The sequence below is a fragment of the Sus scrofa genome, chromosome 1, assembly GCF_000003025.6.
Source record: "Sus scrofa isolate TJ Tabasco breed Duroc chromosome 1, Sscrofa11.1, whole genome shotgun sequence".
NCBI classification, from domain to species: domain Eukaryota; kingdom Metazoa; phylum Chordata; class Mammalia; order Artiodactyla; family Suidae; genus Sus; species Sus scrofa.
In genome coordinates this window covers 219504720-219526686 of record NC_010443.5, presented here as the reverse complement: position 1 = coordinate 219526686, position 21967 = coordinate 219504720, and the positions used below count along the sequence as shown (strand labels likewise).

The 21967-nt window shown below is 41.7% G+C and overlaps 1 long non-coding RNA gene across 2 annotated transcripts in view; it reads right to left on the bottom strand.

Annotated features, from left to right (window-relative positions):
* The window catches only part of LOC110255636, a 126700-nt gene extending 123055 nt beyond the window's left edge, over positions 1–3645 (bottom strand). For both annotated transcript variants that reach the window (XR_002336206.1, XR_002336211.1), the window contains exon 1: positions 868–3645. This is a non-coding gene — a long non-coding RNA (uncharacterized LOC110255636). The remainder of the gene's footprint in view (positions 1–867) is intronic.

Here is a 21967-nt window from a genome sequence, read left to right as displayed (position 1 = left end):
GAATTGGCAATTTAAGAAGTCCTCCAGGTGATTCCAAGACACCAAGTTTGGTGCCCGCAAGCCAGAAAGCAAGGGGAAAGGTAGAAGACACCTGACGCAGGTCCTAATGAAAACGTTTCCCAGAAGCCCCACCACATGACTTTAGGCTACTTCTCTCTGTACCCTTAAGCCCCCCAACACCACCTGCCCACTAACCCCCACACTCAACAGCAAGGAAGCCTGGGAAATGTGGGTTTTCGCAGCTACATCGCTACTGCCAACAATATGGAGATTCAGTGAGGAAGAGGCGGTGCAATAGAAACCAAGGAAATAACTAGCAGGAGAATTACATTACTAAAGCATAGGGGCTGGGCACATTTTGATTACTCTTTTGAGCTGAGCATGATGGTGGTGAAACAAATGGTCCCAGTGGGTTAATGAGGATCTACCTTAGAAATGCAGTTTTGTACTGAGTAGCAATAATACCAAACACCTGTAAAGATGGTGACTACATCAACATTCAGCTCAGCTGAGTGCATACATGATAAGACCTACAGTAACAGGGCATTTTCAACATGAGCAGCATTACCTCTATTTTGAAGCCTTTAGATTTTTGAAGTCAGAAAAGTGGGTAGCTTTTTAAACAGACAAAAACTTCTAAGCATTACTTTTGCACACCTCTTCAAACTTAAAGATTGTGAATATTCTTTCCATATCCTTGAAGAACTAATGATTGGCTCCAAGAACGAGTTAAAGTAAAACCAGATTTCGATTCATCTGAATATTCCCCACCTCCTCCCTCTTTCTCATCAGTCTTCTTTTAACAAAAAGCACCCAATGACCAAAACTGGCCACCCGAATCAGAAATCTAAGACAAAATTAACTCACCGTTTCTGTCAACTTGTGGGAACACATCTGTTGTCTTTTTATTCTCCATCCACAGAGATGTGTATAATGGAGTCTGTTGTTCAGAATCATCCCTGGTTGAGATCTCTCAGGGAGAGACTCGGAGATTTACTGAGTAGTCTTAACAGGTGTACGGGATGAGGCTAGCAGGAATGAGGGAAGGAGATCTCAGACTGCGGTGCAATGGCAGCAGAGTTCTGCCCATTCCACAGAAGGCGGAAAACTAGCCTGACCCTTAGAGGTATTTCAGCCGAGGCAAGGGGCTGGGCGCTCACGATGAACAGCCATTGGCTGCGGCTGGTGTGGCAGGGGTGTGAGCTTGGATGACGCAGTTCCCTTAAACCTGCAGCTTCCGGTTGAAAAGGGTTTGATTTGAGGGGACTCAATGGGTATGTAAGGCCTGAAGAGGATCAGGGTGCCTGCATTTAGCATAGCATCTGCTAAAGAAATGTTCAGATTATTTTTAGATTCTAATGTCAGAAATAAGCTGTAATTATCACCTACGCAGGGGAAAATCCAAGCTCTCACCAGGAGCAACTATGGCAAGGCACACTTGACACCACTTCTTGGCATCCCTTCCCTCTGTCCCTCTCTGCCCCCATTTCTGCTCTTTAACTGTATTGAGCACCTCAGGACTTTTGCACTTGCTATTTTCCCTACTGGACATGCTTCTCTCCAGATAACCCCATTTCAGTGCTGCCCTGTTTCGATCCCACAGCTGCTTAGATGTCACCTCCAGAGAGACTGACTTGGTCCTCTCTAAAATACCATCACCTGTAGTCCCTTTGTTTATCTTTGAGATCACTACCTGATGTTAAGTATTTCTCCTTTGTTTGTTGATTGTCCCTCAATTACCAAAAGGAAAACCCATGAAGTCAGGGCCTGGTCCACTTGGTCAATCAGATATCGTACCCACCCCCACCAATCCAAACAGTGCCTATACACAGTAGAAATTCAGTACTATGCTGTGAAGGAATAAAGGAATTCATTCTAATTCTATATGGTCAATTTACTGAAGTGGAAGAAGTTAATTTTAGGCAGAAATGAAGATTAATCATGACTTTTAGTTAAATAAGAAATATTAACCAATGCATTACAGCCTTTGCCAAAGAGCCCTTTGAAAGAATCATTACTTTGATAGCTTGCTGTCTTGTATCAGCCTGTAATGAATATCTACAATATTAATTTACCTGTAGTAAACCATCTTCTGCATTTCCCATTGGTATATTGATGCCTTTATCACTTTTACATCGTTCCTCATTTTTTTTATGCCTCACTCACCTTATCTGGGTCTGGAGGGAGAAACAACTGGACACAAATGTGGAGCAAAGTAAGGGTTCTATTTGAGGTTTGTTTTTTCTTACAAGTTAATGAAAATCTCAATTTAGGTTTATAGGCCACTAATGCCAAGCAAAGGACTGTATTGAGCACTGGTTGCAGCATCACAGAGCCTTTGGCTGATGAAGCTGATGTTTGATCCCTGCTAGCCAGGTAGCTTTCCTCTGGTTTGCATCTGTTTGATGATGCCTTGGAAGCTCTTCTCAGAACTTGGGGAGTAGGGAGGGGTGTTCAGAATTGGGGTAGCAGAGGAGAAGGGAGATGAAGATGTTGCAGGGGACAGCCTGGTCTCTCTTCCCTGCCAGGTCAACTGAGGTGCCTTGGAGGTGTTGCTAGCTAAAGCCAGGTGACAGAACAGATTTCATAAGTGACTTTGTGGACTCTGACCATGCACAGTGATTGCTGGGACCAGAATGAAATGACTGGTCCCAGGGGCTGGGCGGACCCACTCCACCACCATGGCTACTTTGGCTCTCCAAGAGCTGACAGCTTTGGGGTCACAGGAGACAGTGTCCGTGACCATGGACATTGCCATCCCAGGACAGGCAGTAGCATCAGCAGGGCACATGTGAGTTTCCTTTACAGGCAGTCAGCCAGGGCAGGTGGAGCAGGAGAGACAGAAAGAGGCATGTTCCCACAGACACATGGAGACACCCCTCAGAGCCTGCCAGCAATAACTGGGCCAAGGGGCACTGAAGATTTTCTTGAACATCTACTGGATTCAGAGACACTGTAATTATGGCATCAATTTATATGTGACCCCTTTGCATCCATAGCTAGGGGACATTTGGGTAAACTGGATTGGCCTAGAGTCTCTGCAATGCAATTATCCTGGAAAAGCTACCTCATAAAGCCTCTTAAAAGGTTTAATTTACATCCCAAAATACAATGCATCTGTTTTCAGATTGCGATTTTTTTTTACTTTGTTTCTGCAAAGGGTGATTTCCATAACTTAAATCCTTGAAAAAAATCAAATACTAACACTGTAGAATTGAGGCAATATAGAATTAAAGAAATCCCAAATTCTTTTGCTTATGAGGCATTGTCCCAGGCATTCTATATAGCTAGGATTTGCACAGCCCTCATTCTGCAAATGCCTATTTCTGCAGATCTCGCTTATAAAAACATGCCTGGCAGTCAAACTCTTTGCTCTTGTAATAAGAGGTAATTCCTTTGAGCTAAATACTTCTTATTTGTTTAATACCTCCTCATTTAATCTGAACCACCCAATGAACTAAGGGATGTTATTTATCCCATTTTACAGAAGAGGAAACTTGAGGTACAGGGACCAAATTATCCAGCTTGAGAGTGATAAGGTGGACTCAAACCAGCTTGTATGCCTCCAGAGCCTCACCCTAATTACTTCATCAAGCAGCCTCTCATAAAGAGTCTGTCAGTCCAAGATTTCCTGTTGTGGCTCAGCCTTAAGAACCCTACTAGTAACCATGAGGATGTGCATTTGATTCCTGGCCTCACTCAATGGGTTAAGGATCCAGCGTTGTAGCAAGCTGCAGCATATGTTGCAGATGCAGCTCAGAACTAGCATTGCTGTGGCTATGGTGTAGGCAGCAGCTGCAGCTCCGATTTGACTCTTAGCCCAGGAACTTCCATATGTCACATGTAGTCCTAAAAAGCAAAAGAATTCTCTATAGTCCGATTCCTGGTTGCACCTCTCCTCCATGCTATCATTCGTTCTTACCCTAAAGACCCACAGCAGTGGCTCATTGAGTTTCTTTTGTGTGGTTCCTTAATAGTTTTTTTTCAATGACTGAAAGCGTTCCCCGCCCTAACTTTTCAGTTTGTTAAGACTTCATTCTCCAATTTCTAATTTTTTTATTATCATTGATTTACAATGTTCTATCAGGTTCTGCTGAACATAAAAGTGACCCAGTCATACACACACACCCACACACACACATACATATATATACATATTCTTTTTCTCATCTTATCCTCCATAATGTTCCATCACAGGTGACTAGATATAGTTTCCTGTGTTATACAGCAGGATCTCATTGCCTACCCACTTCAAATGCACTAGTTTGCATCTACTAACACTAAACTCCCCATTTCTGAGATTCACTGGCAAGTGTTTTATGAACAAACCACTTGTAAACATAACGATGAACCAGGACAGGACTTGGAGCCTTGAGGGTAGAAGATTGCTTGCTTGACTCCCTGCGGAGTACCCACCTGGGCCCTTCAGGAATCATGTCACAAACTCTCACCAATGCTAGGGCCATCCAAGTCCCCAGCAGGCTCCTTTTCCCCAGCAGCCCCAGCCTACCTGATGTGCTAACATCTGATTAATATTTAACTTCTGATTAATATTCAGAAATCAGTCACATTTCTGTCTACCAACAATGAAATATTAGAAAGGGAATACAAAAATACAATAACTTTTAAAAATTGCACCCCCAAAAATCAAATAACTGGGGATATACCTGACCAAGGAGGTAAAAGACTTATATGCTAAGAACTATAAAATATTAATCAAGGAAATTAAAGAAGATGTAAGGAACTGAATTTTTAATTAAAATTGCAAAGACTGGCCATGGAGGTAGAGATTTCAAAAAACCTTGTTTGGGGAAACCTGGTACCTGATTTTCAACATGCTGGAGTCTCCACTGAGCAAATCAGACTTGGTCCAGCTGCCCTGGTTTGGAAGTGAGAAACATCAATGCCCTCTTCATCACATTTCCCTTTGCCAGAAATTCAGTTTCCAGTCCTGAATCACTTGACTGCCCTCCTGCTTCCATAGGCTTTATTGGTATTTCATTAGCAAGCATAAAAATCCTTTGGGTCTTTTCAGGCTTCCTGACTTCAGCCTATACTACAAAGCAACATTCATCAAAACCATATGGTACTGGCACAAAGACAGAAATATAGATCAGTGAAACAGGATAGAAAGCCCAGATTTAAACCCCCACACCTACAGTCAACTAATCTATGGCTAAGGAGGCAAAAATATATACAATGGAGAAAATACAGCCTGTTCAATAAATGGTGCTGGGAAAACTGGACAGCCACATGTAAAAGAATGAAGTTAGATCACTTCCTAACACCATACACAAAAATAAACACAAAATGGCTTAAAGACATAGATATAAGACCAGATACTATAAAACTCAGAGGAAAACATAGGCCAAACACTCTCCAACATAAATGACAGCAATATCTTCTCAGATCCACCTCTTAGAGTAATGACAGTAAAAACAAAAATAAACAAATGGGACTCAATCTCAAAGTTTCTGTACAGCAAAGGATACCCTAAATAAAATGAAAAGACAACTCACAGGGGAGAACATCTTGCAAATGAATTGAGTGACAAGGGATTAATCTCCAAAATTTATAAACAGCTCCTACCACTCAATACCAAAAAAAAAAAACAACCTCATCAAAAAATGGGCAGAAGATCTAAACAGACAGTTCTCCAAAGAAGACATACAGATGGCCAAAAAACACATGGAAAGATGTTCAACATCACTCCATTATTAGGGAAATGCAAATCAAAACCTCAATGAGGTACCACCTTACACCAGCCAGAATGGCCATCATCCAAAAGTCTACAAACAAGAAATGCTGGAGAGAGTGTGGAGAAAAAGGAACCCTATTACACTGTAGGTGGGAATGTAAATTGGTGCAACCACTGTGGAAAACAGTATGGAAATTCCTCAGAAAACTAAACATAGAACTACCATTTGATCCACCAATCCCACTCCCGGGCATCTATCCAGAGAAAACCATGACTTGAAAAGACACATGTACTCCAATGTTCCTTGCAGCACTATATACAATAGCCAAGACATGGAAACAACCTAAATGTGCAATAATAGAGAAGTGGATATAAACATGTGTTACATTTACACAATGGAATATTACTCGGCCATTAAAAAGAAAGAAATGTGGCATTTTTTGCAACATGGATGGGCCAAGAAATTATCATGCTAAGTGAAGTGAGTCAGACAATGAGACACCAATATCAAATACTATCACTTATACGTGGAATCTAAAAAAAGGACATAATGAACTTCTTTGCAAAACAGGGACTGACTCACAGACTTTGCAAAACTTAGGGTTCCCAAATGAGACAGGTTGGTGGATGTACTGAGGGTTTGGGATGGAAATGCTGTAAAATTTATGTTGTGATGATTGTTCTATACCTATAAATATGATATAATTCATTAAGTAATTTTAAGAAAAGTCCTTTGGAATGATGCTCATGTGCTTTGTAAAATCTTACTCAGCATCCTACAGGAATGAATTCTTAATTCTCTTCTTCATCACTGAGTTTAGAGTTGCTTCCTATACTTTCTTTTTCTCTAAGTATGGGGGAGTTGGAGTAGCTAAAACATGTCATAGCCCACATTTTTCCTTTAGTCTGGACATGCTTGGTGTGGTCCCCCCATCACACTACTCTCACTCTTCATCACTCATACCCCCAAATGTTTGCCTGGAGAATCTCAACATACTCTGCTCATTTTTTTGTGTTATGTCCTCAAAGTCATCTTGGAAACCCTTCACCTTGAAAACCAGGTTTATACATGAGGTTGATGTTCTATAGATATGATTGGATGGAAGGATTGATCGATGGATGGATACAGATCAAATAAAGTGGTAGAATCCCATTCTGTGACAATTTTAAGAAATAAATAAGAACGTGGACTTTCAAAGGGAAAGCAAAAATATTTTGGTTTCCAAGGAAGAAAAAAGAATGCTCTACGTGGATTGTGATGATTTTTTTCCCAGGGCCTGCCTAATTTTTAACCACCTAGCAAAGTGGTGACTGAGATAACTTTTTGAGGTCCCAAGTGTCTCTGTGACTCTGAGATGTGAGGAGGTTTGGAGCTTGGTACCAGCCCAGACAGATCACTCTGCCCAGGGGTTAGTGGGAATGAAGGACTGGGGAAGTAACTATGAAATCCCTTGAATTCTCATCTACAGAAAGGCCAGGCTTTTAGTACAATAACCAGGTAGTCATATCTGTCTTTGATGACATCACTCTCCATCCTTTTCTTTCACCCTTCCCTCCCTTGTCCTTCCTCTTCCCCCTCTTTTCCACTAACAACCCTCCCTCCCCACCAGACACACATATACACCCCATCAACAAAGGCATCAACAAAGAAAGAGGAAGAAGGTAGGGCCATTATGGCCACTGTCATCCCATCAGCCCTTGCAGGGGCTCCTGGCCTCCTTGGTCTGGGTTTGTACCAAGCTCAGCGATGCCCTGAACATCATAGGCATCCTCTTGCAGGGCAGAGCAGCCTCTCTAAGCAGCTCTATGCTGTGCTTGGTTGCTCACAGTTCAGACTCCTCTCCACCAGAGAGTGTGCTCCCATAGCTGCTGCATGAACTTATGCCTCAGCCTGAGCATCCACTGGTTAGGCTTCCCTTTTATTTATGTAAAACTGTTGATGATACAAATAACACATGGATACCTTTTGGTTGTAAAATTTTAAATCCAAACATAAAGCTAAAGTCTGCCTTGGCCATATGCTCCACCCTCTTCCTCACAAGTCGTATCCCCCTCCCCAGAGGTAACTTATTAACTTTTCTTATTCATTTAGGCTCATACATAAAAATACAGAAAAAGAGGTTGTGTTTCACATTTTAAAGATGTAAACATTATCATATTATGTATAGCACTGAGTAACGTTCTTTTTTTCTCTCCCCCTCATATTTCTGTCTGGGTTATTATATACAAATTACTTCATTCTTTCTAATTGCTGCATACAGAATGGCTATGGGTGTCATAGTGTTTATTTAATCCATCACTTATTAGTGTTTGGGCTGTTTGTAATTTTTGCCACTAGAGATGACACAGCTATGAACTTCCTTGTGTCCTGTAGTTTGTGCCCAAGTGTGAGTACTTCTCTGATTCAGGCAGATGAAGAGAGACCCACACTGGTAGGCATGTATTAAAATGTGTCCACACCAGCAAAGTGTCTTTTAAAACAGCCAAAGCAATTTGGAGTTCCCTGGTGGCACACTGGGTTAAGGATCTGGCAATGTCACTGCTATGGCTCAGGTCACTGCTGTGGTATGGGTTTGATCCCCAGCTAGAGAACTTCTGCGTGCTGTGGGCGGGGCAAAAAAAAAAAGAGCTAACACAATTTACATCCCATTAGCAAGATCTTTGAGTACCGCTTACTATATCCAAAACAATACTTGATGATTTCATATATTAAAATGTTTATATTTGATGTAACTTTGTTATTGTTATACACTTATTCATTCCTATCGGAAAAATGTATACTGTCTCAGCCATCATCACCTACCAGGCAATAGGATCCACAGGCAGAAAAATGTGTAAGGCTGGCAACTTTGCAGGCAGCAACTCATATGGGTGATGTTGGTGTCAGGAACAGCTCCTGACAGCCCAGCATCTTCTGTCTGCCCACCAGGGACTCCAGGAATACCTTTAATGGGGACTTCAGCCCCCAGTGTCTAGGGGGCTGTCAGGCTGTCAGTGCAAAACTGCTCAGGGAAGGGTCATAGTCACTGGAGCGACTCACGCAACCCAAGTTTCCCATGGCATCGTTCCCAAGATAGGGCTTGGCTGGAGGACCTGGGGAGAGAGAACAGCAGTGGGGAAGAGACAGAGCTATCATTTGTAGGCAAGGATGAGAATGGGAAGGTTTTATCTACTTTAAGATCTCCCTAGAATCAGCCAGATGCTACTAGGTTTGGAGAGACTTTGGTGTGTTTTTCCTCATATATTTTGAAAATCATATACATGGACTGTTACAAAGGACCTAGTATAACAAGACTGCTGCTTCTGCTAATAAAATATTAATAGTAATAATAATAATAATATTAATAATAAATGTTTCATTGACTCTTTACCCTCCATTGATGGTTACATGAGCTATTATTTTCTGAGCTCCTATGGAAATATACAGTCAAATATAATTGTAAGATGCTACTGATTGTAAGTCACACCCTGGTTTCACAAATGTAAAAATGTAAACCAAAACCTATGAAATCTGGTTAAAATCCACAATTCTTAAGCACCTACTATGTGCAAGGCACTGTGGAGCCCTTTAACACGAATTATTTATTCCTCACAAAATGTTTTATAGCTGACCCTCCAAAAAGAACACTCTTTTTGTAGACTTTGCCATTTTCCATGGTGTAAATATTCCCACCAGTCAATCTCAACTTAGCAATGTGAAGTCACTGAACTTGGACTCGGGAAGAGAAGCATAAAATCAACCCTTGCAGTCTAGTGAATGCTGACCCCAGACCATCACTGGAGAGATCCTATGACTTTTTCCATTTTACAGATGAGGTAACTGAGGCTTAGAGGTGTTAGACTGTTTGTTTGGGGCTGTGCAGCTAGCAGATTGTCAAGCTAGCCACTTCACCACCAAATCTGTACAACTACCCCTCACTAAGAAAGGTTTGAGCCTTGTGGGTAAAGGACCTGGAATCATTCTTATAACAATCACTCAGAGGAGCAGGCAGCTTTCGCTGACACCTTATTCCCACCGGGTGGGGCTGATGGGAACTGAGTCCTGTTCCTACACAATCCCTGTCTTATTCCCTCTTGAATATGTCTGCACTTTTGTTTAGATTCAATTCAGCAAGTGCTTATCGAGCGTTAACATAAGCAGGGCACTGACCAAGATGCCATCTCCTTGGCACCGAAAGGGAACAGGAAGGGACCTGACTCCCCTTTCCCCTCAGCTTCCCAGTAGGGCAAGGGACATACTGCCTGATAAATATTGGAACTGTCAAAAGTATAGGAAATCACCTACGAGAAACATGAAACATAAATCAGGGCTCTGTTTGTGTTGAGACAGAACAATGTCATTTTTAGCCACAAAATAAAATAAAAACCTACTTTCATCACATGCCCTACTTTCTCCCAACCATTTTAATTAAGCTATCTGGTAGAGGTCACCAGATATATATATTGACTTTTCTCATTATTCATCTTCCAGAGACTAGCATGTGATTAGATTGGTTGGCTTTTTCGAGCCCAGGAAAACATAGTGGTGTTCTTGGATATTGAAGAGATATTTTTATTAGCCAGGTGAATATCCTAAATGTGGAGCTCTACAGAGAAACCAAATTTTGCACTTTCATGGACATGGGATAAAAATTTCTACATCTGTGCATCTGCCGCTTCTTGGATCTCTGACTCTGCTTCCAAGGAATAGATTACATCCAGATGGGCTTCTGTCACCTGGCTATGCCAACAGGATGCAACATATTTTTTTCTTTGCAGTCCTGCCATGTGACCTTTTGCTTTGCCTGGCTATGTGCTGCACAGCCCACAGGCAGGTGTCATGTTCTCAGTGGCCTGATCCCCTTGTAAGGACACCGCCAAGCACACCAGGGCATGACTGCTTGGGCAGCTGCCAGATGGAGAAGTCGTCAATGTAAATATTCACATGCTGAAGCAGTGCCAAGTGGCAGGCAGTCTTGTGAAACCAGCATGGCTTTGGAGACACAATGCCACTGATGGGTAAGAGGGACCTGGTATTTATGGAAACCCAGCTGTTGCAGATGGTGGCATTATCTTGCCTGGCTCCAGTGACAGTTGTCGGAGATTAGAATCACTGAACCTTAATACTGTATAGGATTTTTTTTTTTTTTTTTGGTCCTTACTATTCTCTGCTGTTAAACCACTAGTCTTGAGTTACAGCTGTGTATTTCTAAAGAAAGACTTTCCCAGTTCTACTACGAAGAATGTATCAAATCACGTAGTCCTGGGTTCACTTCCAAACTGGAAATTCAACTTTACTTGGGAACTGGCCAAGCCAGGAAACAAAGGCCATATAAAAGTTTCAAGGAAGAGGAAATCATTCTCTTACATAGCTATGAGGGATGGTAAAACCATTCAGTAATGAAAGGGATTTAGCAGGGAGGTTGAATGAAAACAGAAACCTCAGGCTGCACTTGTGGTCACCTGGAACAGGGAGCCAGAAACCATGGATAGGAGGAAGGACTGTAGGTCAAGCTTTGACCTTTCAGAACACTGTGATACCTACTCTTACACCCATACACCCAAATCAGCTAAGGCTGTTCATGTTAGCTCTCTCCCCTTCCCATCCTCCATCCATCTTCTTCCTGGAGAAGAAGCTATATGCCTTTACAAATGATTTATTGAATGCCTCTACTTATGACCAGCAATGTGCCAGGGATCCTGAGTGATAGAGCTGCAGGATGTCATTTAGAGGAGAACTGAAACAATGAAAAATGCAGGTAATCCCAGGACCTGTAAGAAAGGAGAGGGGGAGGGGAACATATTTGAGGTGGAGTTTTCACCCTAAAAGAGGTGGCCTGCATCCTTTTTTTCTTTTGCCTGTCTTCCTCTGCTCCTTCTCTCTTCAGGAGAGGAGCAACAACTGGATGGGTGACAGTAGGTAGGATCTCCAGGAAACTGAATTCTCTGAGCTGTAATTGTTTGACTGGCTGTGGTCATTCGCCTTCCAAACTGGCCCTGGGATCATAAACCAGGCATTGGAGACTATGCCAATCAGCTCGAAGTTTTCACTGGCTTCTCAGTTCATTCAGAGGGTCCACCTACCTCCCAATTCCCAGGGTTTTCTCCCCAGCATTCCCCAGTGTCCACATATTGCTCCCCAACTCTCTAACATTGCTGCTTGGTGGCTGTTTTCTGAGTTCCAGGACGCCTAGGTGCTGTATGGGTACTCTGTGATTTTCCAGAGAGACAGTGTCATGCCCCCTTTCAAAAGAGGGGGTAATTCTCTGTCTGAGAATAGGTAGAAGGATCTCAATGCAAATTTGAGGTTGTCTGTTCTCAAAACATGTCCTCTTCTTCCTCTGGAGTTTATACAATGGAGGTTTTGTGATAGTCGTGAGGAATGATTGATGTTAAAATGTCCACATGGCACATCTGGATCTTTGTCTGGTAATTGATTAGAATCATAAGGACTTATTAGGATGCATTTGTTTCTATAGATCTCAGATTCCCAGTTTATGAAACAAGCGGGTTTGGTCTGGATGATCCCACTCCTGCCCCCCCCCCCTTTTCCTTTCTTTCTTTTTTTTTTGGTCTTTTTGCCTTTTCTAGGGCCGCTTCCCGCAGCATATGAAGATTCCCAGGCTAGGGGTCTAATCGGAGCTGTAGCTGCGGGTTTACGCCACAGCCACAGCAATGTGGGATCTGAGCTGCGTCTGCGACCTACACCACAACTCACGGCAATGCCGGATCCTTAACCCACTGAGTGAGGCCAGGGGTCAAACCCGAAACCTCACGGTTCCTAGTCGGATTTGTTAACCACTGAGCCACGATGGGCGGGAACTCCCACCACTCCTGCCTCTTTTGGGTCTGCAAGAAGTCAGGCCGTAGCAGCCTTATCTCCAGCTATCCTGGGAACTCTGCCTCTTAGGCTGGAGTCCTGGGGATTTAACCACTGGGGAGTAACCCAGGCCAGACGATGAGCCCTATAAATGAGATCTTCTAGCCTAGATCACGGTATTTCTGCCCTTTGTCCACATGAATATATACATTCTTGGAGGTCCAGAGCACCTGATCTTTGCCTCAGAAAAATATAATATCCCTTACTCATGTAAGCAATTCTGGCATTTGGAAAGATAAAAAGACCAAATTTAGGGTATATCCCCAGGGAAAATGTATTCGCAGAGGTGAGTTTATCGTAAAGCTTTATAGAGAGAATGAAATGTAAGCAGGACATGTAGATGAGTTCTTAGATATTGCTGGAATATAAGCCTAGGAAAGAAAAAGCGATTTTTATCTGATCATATGGAACAGAGGTAAAAGCAGCAGCACTTTTACTACCAAGATAGATGACAGGGATGATGAGAAAAAATCCGAGGGCATATTATAGCAGGCTGGATGAATGTCATCCTGAAATCTAACTCAATATTTGAATGCTATAAATTGTGTTAAGAAATATAAGGCCAAATAAACCTTTGGGACTGTTTGTGACTGATTCAAGGCGACTGAGCTTAAACTGCTGATGATGAAATGGATGGGATAGAGTAATGGTATTAGCAATTTGAGAAAACTCCTAATAAATCAGAGATGAAACCTGACTTAAGTTGCAGGGAAGGTCTGGCCAGATGACATGGGCTCAGTTTGCCTGAAGTCTGTGGTTAAGGATGGCGCTGAAGTTGGGGATAGGATCCCTGCTGTTCCAGACTCATTTCCAAGACCCAAGAAGGTTCTGTCAAGTGATATGGGAAGGGAATCCACGCTGATTATGCACCCCTCATTGGCAAGGCTTGAATCTGCACAGCAAGTTCATCTCACCTGTGTATGCCATTCTATCAAACCTCTTGGTTTAGCATAATCTCATCCATCTCTCAGTCACTACCTCAGGTTCAGGATTTCACTCCAAATTCAGAAGAAATGAGGACATCTGTGTACATTCAGTCTTCAGAACACTCATGGAATTAAACGGTTTTTAGAAATTTAATCCCAAGCCAATAAAGAAGCATAGACACAGCCACCAAAGGTACATACAAAAATAGCAACATAAAGAGCATTACCTCAAGTTGCCAAAAATGGAAACAAATAACTTATCATCCACAATAGAATGGATCAGTTCTAAATTTCAAATGAATGGTGACCTATTCATATGATGGAATGCTATACAGCAATGAAAATGAGCAAACTATAGTTTTTCAGGGTGAAAAAATGGATGATTCTTATAAGACTAATTTTGACCAAAAAAGTAAGACACAAGCAAAAACATATCATAAAATCCCATTTTTTATAAAATCAGGCAAAATGAATCTATTGTGCTATAAACAGGAGAGTAGGAAATTTTAGGGGGCTGGGAAGGATAGCATTGGGAGGAACACAAAGGGGTCTTCTGGAAACAGGGTGCTATTCTATTTCTTAACCTGGAAGTAGCCACACAAGTGTGCTCATTGTGAGACAGTTCACTGAGTGATACAATTATGATACAATTATGCACTTTTCTGTCTATACCTTTTATTCACATTAAAAGTTTAAAAATAATGTCAAAGGCATCATGCCTCTATGTCATGTGGGTCCTATCAAGGCATGTCTAGTTTTATGAGGGAACCAATCAGTATCTCCCCAGCTTTCAGGACCCAGCTTAGATGCCACCTCATCTCTAAGCTTTCCTTGTTGAGACAAAATTCTCTCAATTTCTCTCTCTTCTGTGCTCCTGTCACCCTTTGCTTATATTCCCACTTTCGAATCTGTCATAATTTGTTTGAACTAGCTAACTTTGCAAATTGGCCTTTCCCCCCCCACTGAATTTAACTTTCTGATACAGAAATCATGATTTATTTATCTGTATATCTCTTAGAGCCCTTGAAACACTGACTAGTAGAAGTTCAGTAAGCATTTGTGGACTCAGATCGACTCCTCTGCCACAATATGTTAAAGCCAGACATTATCCTAATTAAGACAGCTGAAATTCTATTAATATGGCCTGTGACCTTAAAAGGAGAGATCATTAAGAGGCACAGAAAACCTGTCATGCTTCTGTGTTGTTACTAAGATGATCTCTTAGAAAATCCTTTATTCCCACAAATAAAGCATGTGCTACATACCAGGCCCCATTTCAATCCCACAGCTGCTTAGATGTCACCTCCAGAAAACATATATCCTCAAGAAGCCCCCAGTTAGGAGACTGAAAAATAGTAAAAAAAAAAAAAAAAAAAAAAAAAGATAGTGTGCTTCAAGTTTTCTTAGAAAAAAAAAAAAAAACACAAAAGGAGGGATTGCAAGAAAAAAGAATGAAGGATAAAAGAGTCTAGCTCAGTACAAAAAAAGCCCCAAATCCCTGGAGTCACAGTCTTATGTGGAGCCAGAAGCGGCTGCTAAAGAGGTTGAGTGTGGAGGTGGGAGCTACAGGGCTGAGGCAGGACCTCTCTTTGTCTCTTAGACCACTCCCAGCCCCCCCACCCCCAGGACACTGGCACCTGCATCCTTCTCCCTTACTCACTCCCTACCCTGGGACTTGGGTGCTATCCACCCAACACCCCTGCTTCACATGCTCTGTGGTGTGTGCTCATCCTACTTGGCTTCAGTGTGGGCCCCTGGCATTGACACTCTTGCTGGAAACCAGCTGCCTCCACATTGGCTAGGCCATTTCCTTTCTGAGAATAAGGAACACTTTTTCCTCTTGTTCAAGAAACAAATATAAAATCGGGGGTGGCCTCAATATCATTTGGCCCTGGAGGCAAATAAACCAAGGTGATTCATCCATCTGAAGGTGTCAGGAATGATCTCACAGCTAGTATAGAAAGCAACAACCTCTGTGCTTTGATATGAGCAGGCTTACACAACCTCAGCGCATTGACATTTGGGGCCAGGTAATTCCTCACAGTGGGAGGCTATCTCATGCATTGCGGGTAATGGGCAGCAACCTTGAATTCTACACATTAGCTGCCAGTAGCAGGCCCTCAAAATGTGACAGCTGAAAGTGTCTCCAAATAGTGCCAAATGTACCCTTAGTTTGGTATATGGCCACTTAATTGTTGAGAAGAGGGAATGTTATAACAAAGCAGTTAGGGAAGAAGACTAAGAATTAGAAAGACCTGGATTCAAATCTTAGTTCTGCCTCTTATTAAATGTGTGCATTTGGCGAGTTATTTCATTCTTCTGCATAATAAACTTTACTGTTTTACATGAAGGGAATTATGGGGTCTAAAATAAGGTCCATTAACCAAGTCTGGGAACCAAGGAAGGTGGTGGGGAGGAAAAATCCTTAAGATTTCCAGGTGACCAGGAGTTGCATTTGAAAGAACAACTAGATGCTAGATGGTCCAAGGGGTCAAGGTAGGGACTGTATGAGTCAAGTGTAACCATGAACAGTTCATGTCAGTTAGTAGGCAGATGTCTGCTGAGACTACCAACTCCCTCACTTTATAGATGAAGAAGCTGAAGTCCAGAAAGGTGAACTGGACACTCTTAACCCAAGAGCTGATTATTTGCATATCTAGGACTGGAAAGTAGGACATTTTCTACTGAACTATGCTGTCCTGAAAGGAAGAAAATAGGTGCTTAGTATTTCAGTTACTTCACCTAGAAATACACAGTAAAGCACCTCAAAACCATGCAGCAAGCCCACAATAAAAATAATCATTTGTATGATGACAATATACTCTTTCTTTACAAGGGTGTTAAAAATTCCACATGTTGGGAATATGGACCTAGAAGAAGGTTATAGGAAGTAAATCTTTAAAAGCATCAGAAAGAGAAGCTTTAACCCCATTTCTTAACTCCTGCTAGCCCTGTAATGCCAGTCTTTGTAAAAATGTGAAAACTATGTTTACAACATATATATTTATGGGGGAATAATAATTTAAAATATATTTTCTATAGTATTTCCATCTTCTAGAATGATTCTTGCTCTGGGCCTCTCCACTCATTGAAGCAAAGGATTTAGGAGCTTTTAGGAAAAGGTGGAGACCAACTATAACAATAAAGTTAATTCTCATCTCTGACTAGCAAATAGGATTTATGAGTCACTAGCAAGGTAATAGTCTTTGAAGTCAGGCTTTGGGGAAGAGAAATGAATTTCTAAATTCCTTGAGTTTCCATCAACATATCAGGAGCTACAGCTGGTGGGCTATCTTCTAATAAGTTCCTATAATCCTTGAGGAGAAAAAACTCAAAATATAATGTAAAGCAAATCTTGGTTGCAAGGGATAAGTAGAGAGAATGTGGCCTCTAGGCTTGGGGGTTTAGGGTAAAGAGGACAGTAGGGGCAGAAGAAAAGACAAAGGCTCAAATGAATGTGTTTACAGTTTCCCTCTCTTGGGGAATCTTGAGTGACTTCACTATGGAAGTTGGTGGCTTGCTTCCTGTGGTAGAACTTCTGTGCTTTACAACATCAGGGGCACCCATTACATTATATTCTTTGGGAGTGGCCCTTCCTGATGTTGTGCAATGTTGTGGCCCTGTTCCTAGGTATGGTGAACATTTCAGATTTCCATGTAGAAGGAGACAGTTTAGTATTAGGAGAGTAAGGTAGGTAGAGACATGAGCCTGAGGAAGCTCTCTTGGCTCTGCTGAACCTTGGTGTGTTGGGTGGAGGGTCTGAAACCTGCCAAACGACCTGGTCAGAGGCAATAGAGGTACAAAGAGAGGTGATAGATCAGCAGCAGCCTGGGGGCAAAAATAGGCAACGGCCAGTGGCCTGCAATTCAATGACCAGTGCAGGTCATGAACATGGAGGGGGCAGTATTTCATGCCATAAGTCCAGACAGTATCATTCTTAGTGGATGGCAATTCTGAGATTCAGTCAACACAGCCACCCTGTGCCAGGTCTGCAGAGAGCAACAGTATTGACAGTACCAAGGGCAGTTTCCTTTCACTACCTTGGCCCCACTTCTGCATCCCTATTCTCCAGTGACCCAAAACACTCTCTCCAGCTTCTACTTTCACTCAGAAACTATCCTGAAAAAATGGAAGGAGAGAACAGCAATGGCTCTCTTTGAAGAACAATTTAAATTGAATTTTGTCCAAAAGAGTTATTTCAGTATGTCTTCTCTTGGATTGGAAAAATCAGTAGTTACAATGACTATACTACCAAAGGCAATGTACAGATTCAATGCAATCCCTATAAAGTTACCAAGGACATTCTTCACTGAACTAGAACAGAATATTTTAAAATTTGTGTAGAAACACAGAAGACCCTGAATAGCCAAAGCAATACTGAAAAAGAAACACAGAAATGGAAGAATCAGGCTCCCTGACTTCAGGCGATACTACAAAGCTACAGTTATCAAAACAATATTGTACTGGCACAAAAACAGAAATATAGATCAATGGCACAGGATAGAAAGCCCATAAATAAACCCAAGTGCCTATGGTCAACAAAGGATGCAAAACATAGAGTGGAAGAAAGATAGTCTCTTTAATAAATGGTTCTGGGAAAACAGGACAGCTGCATGTAAAATGAAATTAGAACACTCTCCAACATCATACACAAAAATAAACTCAAAATGGATTAAAGACCTAAATATAAGGCCAGATACTATAAATCTCCTAGAGTAAAACACAGGCAGAACACTCTTTGACATTAATCACAGCAACATCATGTTTGATCCACCTCCTAGAATAAGGTCAGTAAAAACAAAAATAAACCAATGGAACCTAATTAAACTCAAAAGCTTTTGTACAGCAGAGGAAACCATTAAAAAAATGAAAAGATAAAAAGATAACCCACAGAATGGGAGAAAATCTTTGCAAACAATGCAGCAGAGAAGGGCCTAATCTCCAAAATATATAAACAACTCAGGTAACTCAACAGAAAAACCAAACCAAACCAAACCAAATCAAATCAAATCAAACAACCCAGTTGAAAAAAAGGCAGAAGACTTAAATAGACATTTCTCCAAAGAAGATGTATGGATGGCCAACAGGAACATGAAAAAATGCTCAACATCACTAATTATTAGAGAATTGCAAGTCAAAACTACAATGAGGTACAACCTCATACCAATCAGAATGTCTATATTAACAAGTCAACAAATAACAAATGCTGGAGAGAGTGTGGAGAAAAGGGTACCTTCCTTCATTGTTGGTGGGAATGTAAATTCATACAACCACTATGGAAAACAGTATGGAGGTACCTCAGAAAACTAAATATAGAACTACCATATGACCCAGCAATCCCACACCTGGGCGTATACCTGGACAAAACATTAATTTAAGAATATACATGCACCCCTATGTTCATTGTAGCACTATTCACAATAGTCAAGATACAGAAACAACATAAATGTCCATGGATAGAAGAATAGATTAAGAAGATGTGGTACATATGTACAATGGAATACTACTCAGCCATAAAAAAGATAAAATAATACCATTTGCAGCAACATAGGCGGAACTAGAGATTCTCACATTAAATGAAGTATATCAGAAAGAGAAAGACAAATATAAGTATATCACATATGTGGAATCTAAAATATGGCAGAAATGATCCTATTTACAAAAGAGAAACAGATCACAGACCTGAAGAGCAGACTTGTGGTTGCCAGTGGGGAGGGGGGAAGATGTGGGATGGACAGGAAGTTTGGGGTTGGTGGATGCAAACTGTTAAATCTGGAATAGATAGGCAAAACATACTGGGAACTGTGTGTGATTGGGCCACTTTGCTTGCTGTATAACAGAAATTGAAGAAACATTGTAAATCAACTATATTTAATTTTTAAAATTTATTTTAAAATAAAGACTATGATTAAGTTAATTTCTGCCCCATATTCCCACTATTTAGCAGGATTTGAAGAGAAGCTGTGGTGAGGATAAGTGAAAAAATGTAAAGGGGCTTCTTTTATTTTTGTTTTTCGCCAGCAGAGTGAAGTATGTATGCACTTATAATCCTGTTCTACCAGGATGGTTCATGACTCTTAGCCCTTCTGACAAACTCTTAAAATATTCTACTGCATCATGTCTGGTGTTCTGAGACGTCCTCTATTTTCTGAGTAAAGAAGGCATTCATTGCTGAGGACATGAGCTTTGAGACAGAGTCAAGTGTGAGACTCGGAGTTGGAAGCAATGTAGGAGACCTTCTCATTAATGCAAATGCAGCCCCTAAAGCTTCCACTTTGTGTTTCCCAGAACACTCTTCTGGGAGCTTTGAGTTGCTACCCAATGAGTCCCCCTATCCACCTGCACCTGCTGGAAGCCGTATGTGTGGTCTAGATGACAGCTCCCACTAAGTGCGACCTTCCACCAGTCCCACAAAGGTGGTAAACACTGAGGGAGCCCTCTCAGACCAGACTGACTCATTCACTAGATGAATTCACCTAATGACTTTTTTTGTGTGTCAAGTGGAGCAGAAAAACCACCAAGCTGAGCCTTGTCAAATTTCTGATCCACAAAATCACAAGGTAAAATAAAATGTTGGTTGCTTCAGGATGACTAGTTTCAGGGTGGTCTGTTATACAGCAACAGGCAATAGGTAAAGTAGAAAGTATGACAGGATGTCAGGGAAGAAGAGGATCTCTGGGATGGGGGTGGTTAGTATGACCTTGGGAAAGGGCAGGCCACTGGCAAATGGAGATGAGGACCTTGGGAAGGGCATTCCTGGTTCAGGGAGGGATGTAATGACATAGTGCAGTGGCATTAGGTGGAGAATATGCTGAGCTTGTCCAGAGTAGCTGGAGAGGCTGGTGTGCATGGAAAGAGCAGCAGGAAGAGATGTTTGAAAAACAAATCATTAGATAATGTCAGAGCAAGGCCTGAAATTGGAAATTCTTGTTGCTACCGAAAAGGAGGTTTTAAGGTGAAGAAGGCCGCACCTCTGGTTATTGCTTTGGTGTCAGATGCTGTTTATTGAACTATGTCACGATGATAAATAAAAAGTTCACTGGTTCGGGCTCAACCCTAAGGTATGTTTTCTTTCTCCAGGGAGAATATGAAAGGTGTGACTTACATCAAATCCATCTCAGCTTTAGGTGGTTTCCTGGTCCTAGATTAAACCTGAAACCTACCTCCCAAGGCTTTCAGAGGGAGAATGTGATTGACCCTGGGGCTGGGCTCCCACATGGCTGTGTATGCAGTTCTGAAATTCCTCTATTAAAGGGGATTACTTTTCAGCTTTCAGATTTTCCCCATTAAGGCATAATCATTCTGTTCATTTATTTGTACAACAAGTAATTCTTGGGAGCCTGGTCCATGCCAGGCACTATTCTAAACACTTTTCATCACTAAATAGTACAAACAAGGCTTTGGTCCGGGGCAGCATACACTCTAATGGGGGAACTCAAGAGTAAACAGGAAAACCAACACAATGATGCAAGAGCTATTTTTTAAAAAAGAAAAAAAAAACAAAAACAAAACAGAAGCATGTAACTAACAGTGACTGAAGGTAAGGGACAATATTTGATAAGTGGTCACAGAAGGCCTCTCTGGGGAGACAATGTTTGAGGTGAGCTTCACAAGCTAAGAAAGGCCCAGCGATGTAAGATCCAAGAGAAGTTGATCCCAGGAAGAGAGAAGAGCAAGTGCAAAGGCCCTGTGGTTGAAGCACAGAAAGAAAGTGAGAGTGGCACAGTGAGGAAAGGCTGAGGGCAAGGGAAGACATCAGGGAGTCAGGTTTCCGTGTTGATGGTCTAAAACCTCGTAGGGCCTCACAAAATTGGATTTCACTTTAAGTTTCATGGGGAGGAAGAGGGGAGAGTGTGAGTTGGTCTATTTATTTATTTATTTTGTTCTTTCCTTTTTTTTAGGTTTTTATTTTTTCTGTTATAGTTGATTTACAGTGTTCTGTCAGTTTCTGCTACATAGCAAAGTAATCCAGCCTCACACACACACACACACACACACACACACACACACACGTATACATACATTCTTTTTCTCACATCAGTGCTTTGGCTAATGAAATGAATTCTCAGGTTCAGTTATGAAGTTAACTGGGATGAGTCAGGCATTGCCAAACTTTTTCTGCAAAGGGCCAGAAAAGTCAATATTTTAGGCTTTGGGGAGATTTGATCTCTGTTGCAACTACTCAATTCTACCTCACACCATAAATAACACATGAATGCAATATGTGTTGCTGTATTCTACCAGAAAGAATTTTACAGAAGTGGGAGGCAGGCTGGATTGGACCTCAGGCAGTAGTTTGCAGATGGCTGGATTAGACAATGGGGACAGAGGCAGCTGAAGGCACCCAGGAGGAAAGTGGCACAGGTTTAGTGGGGGCACTGAGGATTCTAAGGTTCAAGGCTACAGGATCTGAAACCAGAGGGGTGGAAGCATGTCAGCCACAGAGCTCTCCCTTTTCCTCATTTTACAAGGGCTGGTCCTCTG